The sequence below is a fragment of the Octodon degus genome, unplaced genomic scaffold, assembly GCF_000260255.1.
Source record: "Octodon degus isolate 3935 unplaced genomic scaffold, OctDeg1.0 scaffold00050, whole genome shotgun sequence".
Taxonomy (NCBI): domain Eukaryota; kingdom Metazoa; phylum Chordata; class Mammalia; order Rodentia; family Octodontidae; genus Octodon; species Octodon degus.
The window spans coordinates 8709211-8719988 of record NW_004524626.1 but is presented as its reverse complement, the minus strand read 5'-3'; the positions used below and the strand labels follow the sequence as shown (position 1 = coordinate 8719988).

Sequence of the window (10778 nt, the reverse complement as noted above, 5' to 3'; positions counted from 1 at the left end):
GCTGAGCCCCCGCCGGCCAGCGCCGAGGCCCGGGGTGCGCGGCGGAGCGCGGGACAGGTGCGCGGCCCCGTGCTGCTCTCGAGGTGAGGGGCGCGGGGTCCCGGTCAGGCTGTGACGGCGACGGGGGTGGGGGATGGCCGCGGACCGGAGATGCATCGGGCCGGGAGGAGGTCTGGGGTGGGCCGGAGCAGGAGGATCTCTCGGCGACGCAGCTGGGGAGGGCCCGGATTTTGGGGGTGCTGCACAATGGGAGACTTGGTGCATCCTTGGGAAGAAGGGACCGGATTGGGCCCTGGAGCACTGGATGAGGCTCCACGGCGGGGTGTGCAATGGCACCGCGGCTGGTGGGGGGGGCTGGATGTGGACCGGGGGGCCTAGATGGGGCGCGATCGTGGGATCTGTAGGCGCCGCAGCGGGTGGGGACCCGGTCCCGGCGCGCGTGTTCAGGGGTGGTGGCCGTAGGAGGCGCAATCTTGGGGGCGCGCGACTGGATCAGGGCCCAGGTGGGGGTTCAGGGCAGCAGCAAGGAGGGGTGGGGAGGTGGGGGAGGGTGGGGGCGGGGCGCAGAGCGGGTCTAGCACCCCCCTCCCGGGCTGGCACCGTGGTCCCCCACGCGAGGCCTCTCCGCGCTGTGCCGCGGGACCTGGGCGCCTGGGTCCTCTCCAACCTCCTGCGCGGCCCGGACGCCTGCGAGCCCGGGCCCAGGCGGTTGGGAGGGGCCCGCGATGGAGGTGGAGGGTGACAGCGCCCCCCAGTGCGATACCCCGCTGCTTTGGGGGGTTGGGGGTTCGGCCCCCCCAGAGCTGACAAAGGGACAAAGAAAATGTCTCTCCAAGCGCGCTGGGCTGGGTAGGGGGCGCCGGCTGTGGCCCCCCCAGCCTCGGCTGCTGATTGGTCCCTGGAGCGGGGGTCACGTGCCCCCATCCTGCTCTCCGCCTCCCGGAGGGGGCGCTGCTGTGTTGAACCCCCACCCGGGCTCCCAGAAGGGCAAATACTAAGGCTAGGAGTGTTTGCAAGAGTCCTGGGGTTGGAGGACAGATCCCAGAACCTCAGCCCGGACTGGTCGTTGCTGATCCCCCAAACTAGAGAGGAGCTGTAGGTTGGGGTGATGGGAGGCTCTCTTAAGCTGTGAGGGCGTCTGGATGATTTTAAGAAGGAAGTGGGGTCACTGGCTGGCTATTGGGAGAGCAAGTGAACAGGACCCAAGCCCATCTGCAAACTTGTCTCTCTAATTCCCTCGGTTCCCTAGGTTGCTTCAGGAGTCCAAATCCCCTCACCAAAGTAAAAGCCCAGTGTGCCTGGAGCATCCCTACGGAACAGACCCCACCCCAAACGCCTTCCCCGCATCCTCATTATTGGGACCTAGCAGAAACTGGTTAATTGCTTTTAAATTTCTGTAGGGAGAGCTTGGGGGCCCGTTGGTGGCTGGTCCCACTTACACTGCTGGTCCTAAGCCCACCAGAAGGTGGCAGAGGTGGTCACTGGCAGACTAGGGGGTGTCTACCCCAAACAACCTCTTTAGACTGCAGCACATCCACCCTGAACCATTCCCAAGTACAGATAGGGAAACTGAGGCCCAGGAATCCCACGGAATGAATGGGAAGGAACCAGGCCTCTCTGTGAGACAGTGTCACGAGAGGAAGGACACACACACACACACTGCCATGAACTGTAAGCCAAGAGCCCCCTCCCGAATCTCTCCCTGAGCCCCCGGGCCCCCTCCCCTTGGCTCTGGTAGGAGCCAGAACTGGATGCTGCGGACCTGTGTGGTTGCAGGCAGATCACTCTCGGTCTCTGTGGTCTCCCCTGAAGACGCTGTTTAGTTTTAGGAGTTGTTGACTCCAGAATTCCACCCCCATACTCTGTCCGGACTGAGCTTCCACAGGTCCTTAAGACCCCTGTCACCTGCTCAGGTTTGAAGTGGCAAAGTGTCCCCACCTCTGGGCCCAAAGGGCAAAGGTGGTGCTTAGGATCGGTGCCGGGGAGCTTTGCCAGCAGCAGTGGCTGTCCAGGGCGCAAGGCCTGGCCTCCTGGGGTTCCCTGGGACTGGGCCCAGACGATCCGAATCAAAGTGCCCTTGGAAAGGTGACCCTGACGTCAGCCAGCTGGACAGGTGAGGTCAGTCCCCAGGGGCCAGAGGAGGTGCTGGCCACTGCCATCTCCAGGGAGGGCAGCTGTCCCCATCTGACCTGGGTGTGGCCCTATCCTGGGACACTGGGGCTAGAGGTGGGGGGGGGACACCCAGGCCTGTGCTTAGGAGCTAGGATCGTTGCCAGGACTGGGGATGAAGGAGGAGAGAGAGACAGACATGACCAGGGAGCCCTGCATAGCCACACTGTGGGACAGGGTAGGCAACCTGGGCAGGGGCAGCCTTGAGTCCCATGCTAAGTGATGAGCTTTGTCCCTAGGGTACTAGGGAGTCATAGAAGGTTTTAGAAGCAGGGAAGGGACATGGGCAACCTCTGGACCCTGAGTTGCTAGGAGGAAGTGTAGCTACCGGGAGACTAGCTAGAAAGGGAGTAAGCTGCCCGGAGGCAGGTAAGTGAGGGTGGATGTGGATGATGTTTAAGACAGGTGACTTAGAAGTTCTCCCTGGCACTGGCTCCTCGGATGCCCAGTCAGTTCCCCTTTATTTTCATAGCAGGTTGTCACCTCTGATCCAGGGTATCCTGCTCAAGTGGCAGATGTTAGAACACAAACGCAGGCTGGGGACTCTTGAGCCCTCTAAGGAGACATCGCCTCCCCCCCCCCATGAGCCACCCTCAGTGTCCCTCCACCATCTGGCCCAGGGCCCAAAGGGGCCGCCTCAGGGCCTGTAGGAGTTAGGCACCGGTCACTCAGAACTACGTCTCCCAGGATGCACCTTGGCCCAGCTTAGCCAGCTGTGCAAGGGCTGACCTGGAGGGAACTGTCTGAGTGCTGGAACCCAGAAGAGGATTATTGGTTCTTACCCAGGCCTGGGTTCAGGGCAGTCAGGGAGATCCATCAGCCAACAAATGCCCCCCACCACTCCTATGGGCTGTGACCAGTGCTAGGTGATGCTGGGATCCCAGAGACAGTTGTAACTATAATATCTAGTTGGCCCTTAAGGGGCCTCTAGATGAGATGAGAGAAAGTAGAGGCCGATTCTAGCTCACGCCACACGTAGGTCAAGGCTTGGGAGCAACTGGGGATTGGGGAGTTAGACTCAGTCACATGGATCCGAGGAGCACTGCAGCTAGGATCATGATGGATATGTAGGAGTTGACCAGAAGGGAACCATGTGTTTTCTGGTATTGCAGAAGTTGCTTCGCTGTGCACTAGGAGACAAAGCCCTGGGGCAGCAGAAGGCCCCTGGGCTGAGGGTCCTTAGAGTAGCAGCCCTGGTATTTGGATCTGAGTCCCCTGAGTTTGAATTTATGTCTTCACTCTCTCACATAGCTTCTCTGACCTCAGTTTCCCCACATGTAGAACAGATGACCAGAGTAGATAAAGCCTGACCCTCCTGAATTCAAAGCCAAGTGGGGACATGGACACTAGCCAGAGAAGCCAGAGACATATATGAGGTAGATCAGGTGGGGTTACTGGGTGTGGTGGCACACAGCTGTCAGTACAGCATCCAGGAGGCTGAGGCAGGAGGATTATCCTGAGCCCAGCCTGGGTGACATAGCAAGACCATCTCTGGAAATTTTCTTTTTTTTTTTCTTTTTTTTTTTTTTGGTACTGGGGATTGAACTTGGAACCCTGGGCTTGCTGAGTTATCTTTCTGGACAAGACCATCTCAAGAAACAACTAAGCATGCAAGCCTAATGGAGACAGTAATACCAAAGGTGCTGCCGAGAGACGCCAGTTGCTAACAAACGGTGTTAGAGGTGGTGCCTCTGAGGAGGTGACATGTGACTTGAGATCTGAAAGATGACATAAAACAGGTCGTACAGATATCTTTTTTTTTTTTTGCTCCTTGAATGCCTCCAGGGCACTTTTGCATGGCTGGAGTTTTGTGGGGATCGAACTACAGCAAACTGAGGCTGCCAGCATTGTGGAAGCAGCCACTTAAAGAACTGAGCTAGGGCTGGGCCCCCCGTACAGATATCTTGAGGAGCACTCCAGGGAGAGGGCACAGCCAGGTGTGCAAAGGTCCTGGGGCAGCACAGAGCCCACGTGGTACAGAAGCTTCAAGGAGGCCAGGCAGCTGGAGCAAAGAGCGAAGGGCAGAAAGAGCAGGGAGACCGGGAGGCGACAGACCGCCGTGTAGGTCCCTGCGGGCTGCAGGACGATCGCAGGACGACCCAGGCTTTGGCTCCAGGGAGGTGGGAGCTCAGGAGGGCTGAGGGAGAACCGGGCTCTGCGCTCGCGGCGCCCCCTGGTGGCCGCTATGGGGAAGGCAGGTGGCGGGGAACCTGGTTGGAGAGACTGGGTTGGTCCAGGTGACCGAGCCGCAGAGGGGGAGGTAGGGTCAGATCTGGGGTCCGAGCCGGGAGTGCACGTGAAACGACGAGAGGAGGGGATTGGACCCCTCTTATTCAGAGGGCGCGCCCTGCTGCCTCACGAAGGCGATTTCTGGACCACTTGACCTGGGTTCAAATCCCAGCTGGACCATTTCCGGGCTGCGCATCTTGGGCACAGTGTTTCCGACTCTGGACCACGCCCTGCCCCCCCCCGCGTTAGCGCGGGGTGGGGAGTACAGTGGGCGCCCCATCCGCGCTGCTGTGATTCAGCTTCCGCAGCTGAGCCCCCCTCACTGGGGCTGTGGCCCTCGGGGTGTTCCCGGGACCTGGGGACCCGACTCGCCCCCTTCCCGCAGCGCTCGACAGTCTTAGGGCGCCCCCTCCAGGCCTTCCCACTGGAGCCCCTGTGTGTCCTGGAACCGGCCTCTGCGGGGGGTGGGGCGGTGGCTCGACTGCAGGGGGGAGGGCCCCGCCTCCCCTACAGCCTAATCACCCACTGGGCAGAAATGATGCTTTAATTTCTTCTCCGTGGCCACCCCCTTCCTAACTACAAATTACTGCTTCCGATTTGTCTCCTGGTGGCCCAGTTTCCAAACAGTGATTAAAATTAATTACCCCGGAGCGCCCCCCCAACCCGCCCCTGGCAGCGCAGGGACCTGTGCCGTCCCCACTGCAGTCCTGCCCGGTCTCCACAGCAGCTCCCGTGGCCCGGGGACAGGGACATTCTCGCTGGCTCTCCGCTTGGTTATCTGAGAAATGTTCCCTTAGGCTGTTACTACCGCTGTGGACAGATGGCTTGTCGGGAGTGTGCAGTGGAAATGTCACTAAGAGCCGGCGTCGGCCCTTGGATTTCAGCTGCACCAGAATGTGCTGTGTGACCATGGCCAAGCCGCCTGACCTCTCTGAGATCCACTTTTTCCATCTGCACAGTGAGGGGGACGGTGCTGGCATCTGAGGGCTGGTACAGGCATCAGTTTGTACTGCCGAACCCTGCTGAGCATTAGTAGAGCGCGGCCTGCACTGCGAAGGTCCGCCGCACTGGCACATAGTAGGCACAGAAGTCTGCAGTGAACATAGTCTCACCGTTCTTTTTTATTTACTTATTTTTGGTTTTCTGAGATGGGCTCACTGTGTAGTCCAGGCTGACTCAGAACTCATAGCGAGCAATCCTCCTACCTCAGCCTCCCAAGGGATGGGATCACAGGTATGTGCTGCTATTTTGTAAATAGGGGCTCTTCCTGGGCTGTCCATTCCTCAGGTGTTTGCTGAGTACCTGCTGTGTGCTGGCCTCAAGCTAGGCATGGAGCACAGAGCAGGGACCACTGTCAGGCCCTGTCCTGTCTCCAGAATCTAGCATTCCCAGCCTGATTTTGCAAAGAAGCAAGTAAAGCCCTAAGAGGGAGAGGCTGTGCCCCAGGAGATCCTTGCAATTAATGAAGCACCTCTTATGCACCAGCCCCGCCTTCCTGCTGACCCAAGGGGGATGGTTGTCACACTTGGGTCACTGAGGGAGAAACTGAATACTCACAAAGTTCAGGACAGCTCTGCTGGGCCCCTACGGCCTGGGCTGAGTTCCTAGACAGCCAGCACTGGCTGGGCCTCATGGGGCGGAGGCAGCTGGAGGAGGCAGCTGTAAGCAGAGCCGGTAACCAGACCTGGACAGCGCAGGGCCCGGTGCTGGGCTGGGTTACCCGATCTCCTTAGGGACAGGCAACAGGGACAGAGCTCTCCTATGGAACCAGAGATGAGCACCACTGTCCTGCTGTATCCACCCAGGAAGCAGGCTCCCAGCCTGATGAGCGTCACTTTATCCCTTACCGAGAGGCCCAGAGAGGGTACATTGGTGGTGTAAGGTCACACAGCAAGGTCATTTGACATAAAGCAAATGCATGTGTACTGGGCCATTCTGGTGTCTTAGGTGATTTCTGTCAAGGAAGAACATAAGGACAAAAACACAGATAGTTGGATGTGGTGGCATGTGCCTGTCATTCCAGCACTTGGCAAGCTAAGGCAGGAAGATCAGTGCAAGTTCAAAACCAGCCTGGGCTACATAGTGAGACCCCCATTTAAAAAAACAAACAAACAAACAAACAAACAAACAACAAAAACCCAGAGTAATAGCAGAGGTCACTGTTGGAAGTGACCAAGGCCTGCTGCTTGGTGGCACCAGTTTCTATGCGGAGCGTGGTTCTGCATTCCATGGTCTCTTTGTAAGGCTTAAGAGGGATCTTAGCATCACCTGAGGTTCGCAGCCCGGGAAATCAAGGCCTGGTCCCCGTGCCCGCAGCTGAACTGGACTTCATTTCAAGGGCACTAGGGAGCCGTAGAAGACTCAGAGCAGCACCCTCCAGCCAGGCCGATCCTGCCCCAGGAGGCTCTGTGCATGGATGGGACACGTGTGGCCATCAAGGCTGGTGGCGTCTCGCCAGGGAGTGGGCGGAGGCCAAGAGCTGCCCGTGGTCACATGGCATGGGCAGAGCTGGGTTTGAATTGGGGCTTTTTTTCTTTTTGGATTTTTCAGACAAGGTCCCCCTGTGTAACCCAGGCTGGGCTTGAACTCGCAGTGATCCTCCTGCCTCAGCCTCCCAGGTTCTGGAATGACAGGCATCCACCATCAAGCCTAGCAAATACAGGCTTTTTATCTGATTGCATCGCCTGTCCCTCCCGCTCTCTAAGCCTCAGTTTCCCCAGTGGGTCAGCAGGGTGGAGCATGGAGGCGGATGACCAGTGTGGGCCAGTCTGGGCCCCCCATGTGACCTGGGGCCTCTCAGAACTGTCTGATGGTGAGCAAGGGGTTTGGGGATGGCTTCCGGGGGTCTGTGTTCATGCTGGGTCCAGCTGCAAGGGTCACATACACTGCAGACACCGCCTAGCAGCTTCCGCTCCCAGGGTGGACACAGCAGATAACAAGCAAATATTGAGCCCCAAGGGATCATCTGGCCCCAGGGCACATGTGCTTGGCCAAGACTCGTCCAGAGGCTCGTGGTTGGGGCACAGATGGACTCTGGCCAGGGCCACACAGGACTATTTCGCAGGGAGCCCCTCGCATGGGTCCCAGCATTTCAGACAGTGTGAACCCGGATCTCATGAGATCTTACAGAAGCGAAGCGCGGCTTGGCTGGGTGGGCAGGGTTTTGCGTTGCCAGCAGTGCCCTGCTCCTGGCTACCCTCTGTGTAACAAAGGGTCAGAATAGTCAAAGGGCTGTGGGCATTGGATATGGGCTGGAGTCAGCTAGGACAGAGGTTTCCCATGTCCAGGGGCTTGGGAGGTGGGGGTCCCTGAAGAGGCAACATTTCCCTTTCGGCACAGTCCCGAGAGAGTTGGCATCTGAGAAGAGCAGTCCAGGTGGAGGGCATGGCTGTGCCAAGACCCTGGGGCAGCACGCAGCCCAGAGCTGCGGGGAGAGGGGCAGGAGAGGAGAATGGAAGACACTTCTCTGGAGCGGCCTGAGCTGGGTAGGATGGAGGAATGGTGGGGTTTTGTCTTATTTGTGTTTTGGTTGGGAGTTTACAAGCTGACCCTAAGATGAACTACTGGGAGCTAAGAAGAACCTAGAAACGACATGCCTGCAGAAGAGGCGATGAGAGAAACTCCGAGCCTGGCGGTGCATGGCTGTCGGCCCAGCACTCTGGGAGGCTGGCCTTGAATTTGCAGCGATTGTCCTACCTCAGCCTCCTGAGTGCTGGGATTACAGAAGCACCACCGCGCCCAGCTCCTGGTCGCTTAGTCATTTTGACTTGTGGCAAAAGCTGGAAGTTGCGCAAAGCAATATCCGGTGAATGAGAAGGAGGGGGTCACTCATGCTTTTTATGAGCCGCCCTTCCATTGGATGATGCTTGGCCACAGCAGCCTTTTGTTTTGTTTTGTTTTTGGAGAAATGCTCTCACTATGTAGTTCCGGTTGGCCTTGAATTCACTAAGCAGCCCAAGCTGGGCTCCCACTCAAGGCAATCTTCCTGCCTCAGCCTCCCAGGGACTGGATGACAGGCATGTGCCACCGCACCTGGCTTCACCATGTATTTTGGTCACAAGCTGTACAGTGGAATTCCTTGCAGAGTTGGGGCGACACCTGTTTGTGTCGCCACAGACACAAATGCGTGTCCCCAGGGCTATGGGAAGAAGTTTCCCTACGACAGGTACAGGTACCCAGCTACCCTGTGGATCCTGAATACCATAAGGTGCACGTGACAGCCACGTGACACCCAGCTGGACTCCGGTGGGGGCTGAGTTGGTTGCCAGGTGCGGGGTACCCCAGCCTGACAGGTGGTAGGGCTGTTTCCGGCGCCAGGCAGCTGCTGACAGACAGGCCTCAGGTTTCATGGAGAGAAGCAGATGGTCCTGGGGTTGGGGGAGATGTGGAGGCCTCTGGTTACCCAGGCCAGTAGGTAAACTGAGGCCTGGTACCTTGTGTCAGCTCTAAAGTGGCTCAGACTCCCCCAAAATATTTGGGGCTCAGTTCTGCATTATTGTCACGTAGGGCAAAAGTACTGTTGACACAGGGCCTGGTGGTACAAGCCTGTAATCGCAGTGCTTGGGAGGCTGAGGCAAGAGGATCACTGAGTTCAAGGCCTACCTGAACTCCATAGTGAACTCGAGGTTAGCCTGACTATGTAGCAAGACCTTGTCTCGAAATGCCAGAACAAAATACAACAGTGAGCAAATCTTAGGGCGCAAGTCTGACCTCAGCTCCGCCGCTCCATGACGTGGGCCAAGAATCATTGCTACTCTGTGCCTCAGTTTCTCCGTCTGTATGAGGGACTTGTGTATAGCACCCACATACTACAGCATGCCTCACACATAGCAAGGGCTTCTTTGCTATTTTCTTCTTTTGAGACAGAGTCTGGCACCATAGCCCAGGCTGGCCTTGAAATCCCAGTGATCCTCCTGCCTCAGCCTCCCAGTGCTGGGATTATCAGTGTGCCCCACTATGCTCAGCTGCAGCTGCTTTCTACAGATTTTCTATTTTTTAAAAATTGTTTATTGAGCACCTACTGTGTGTTGGGCCCTCTGAGGTCCTGGGGACACAATGGTGGCCGTCTCTGCCCCCTTGGGGATCCTAGTCCTGGGGGGCAGACAGACATTTAAGACAAGGTGATGAGGGTGATAATGGGGGCGCACAGGCTCTGTGGAGCAGAGATATTCGCTCTGTGTCAGAGCAGCAGGACTCACTGCAGACAAGGGACAGAAGCAGCCCCCTGAGTTGGCCAGACACCCCATCTGACATCCCAGCACTCGGGGAGGTTGAGGCAGGAAGATCGCAAGCTCAAGCCCAGCTTGGAAAATGTGGCTTAGGGTGACCCTGTCTCAGTATGGAAAAGGGGTGGACGTGTCGCTTAGTGCCAAAAGCCCTGAGTTACATCCCAGTACTGGAGAAAAAAAGGGGGCAGCGGGGGTAGGCAGCCCTGGGAAGTGTCCAGGCAGAGTGGAAAGGGCCCACACCCTATGGTCAGCGGCCAGCGGTCAGGCAGTCTCCAGGAGAGGCCCAGGTTGACCCCTGGAGGGGGGGCAGGAAGGAAACCCGTAAGGCCCGGAGCCCAGAAACAGAAGGAAACAGGGCCGGGAGCGCACGCGGGATCCGGGTGTCCGCTGAGTCACAAATCCTGGAAGCCCAGGGTCAGCCGAGGCAGCCGCAGTTCCCTCCAGGCCTTCCTGTTTTTTGGCCTTGAAAGGTCCGCGGCAGCCACTGCAGGGGCCCACGTCCCCGAATCGCCCTCACCTGTAAGGGCCTCGGGATTCTGGAGGCCCCCGGGCAGCGCAGGGCAGGGAGGTGACCCCTGCTCACAAGGGGGACCAAGGCACCGCCCGCCAGAGAGATCGCAGGACTTCACTCAGAGATTCTCAGTAGGAGCTTCCAGGATCCCATCGCAGCCCTTCCTGGTAGGGGGGCCCTGAAATGAGGTCCTCAGGCCCGGAGGGCTGGGCTCCGGGGCAAATTCCATTCACACCGGAAGTTTTTGCCAAGGTACCTGGAATAAGATGGGGAAGAGGTGGACCCCTGGGATGTAGTGAGCTGCCTGCCACTAGGTATTCAAGCTGGGACAGAAAGATAGGACACAAATTTGTTTGGTGAAGTTCTGTCTTGTTAATTTCTTTTCTTTTTTCTTATTTATTTATTTTTACTATTTTATACTCTTGTCAGATAGTAACAATCTTTTAAAAAGAAAGACGAGGGGGCTGGTGAGATGGCTCAGTGGTCTAAAGCACCTACTTAGAACACGCTAAGCTAAGCAAAGCACAGACCGCGGTTCAATCCCCAGCACCACATGCCAGTCAGCCCTGCCCCCTGGTGGGCTGAGCTGGCCACACACACACACACACACGCACGCACATAAATAAATAAACCAAAAAAAA

The 10778-nt window shown here is 57.6% G+C and overlaps 1 protein-coding gene across 3 annotated transcripts in view; it reads left to right on the top strand.

Moving 5' to 3' along the window:
• Positions 1-7: 7 nt before the first annotated feature.
• Sema6b (semaphorin 6B) overlaps positions 8-10778 on the top strand; it is a 22727-nt gene continuing 11956 nt past the window's right edge. The window contains exon 1 of one of the 3 annotated variants that reach the window (XM_023717105.1): positions 8-83. The gene's annotated coding sequence lies outside the window, so the exon portion shown is untranslated. Of the gene's footprint in view, positions 84-10009; positions 10390-10778 lie in introns of those variants that run through there. The other 2 variants (XM_023717106.1, XM_004632757.2) reach the window with 2 other exon arrangements.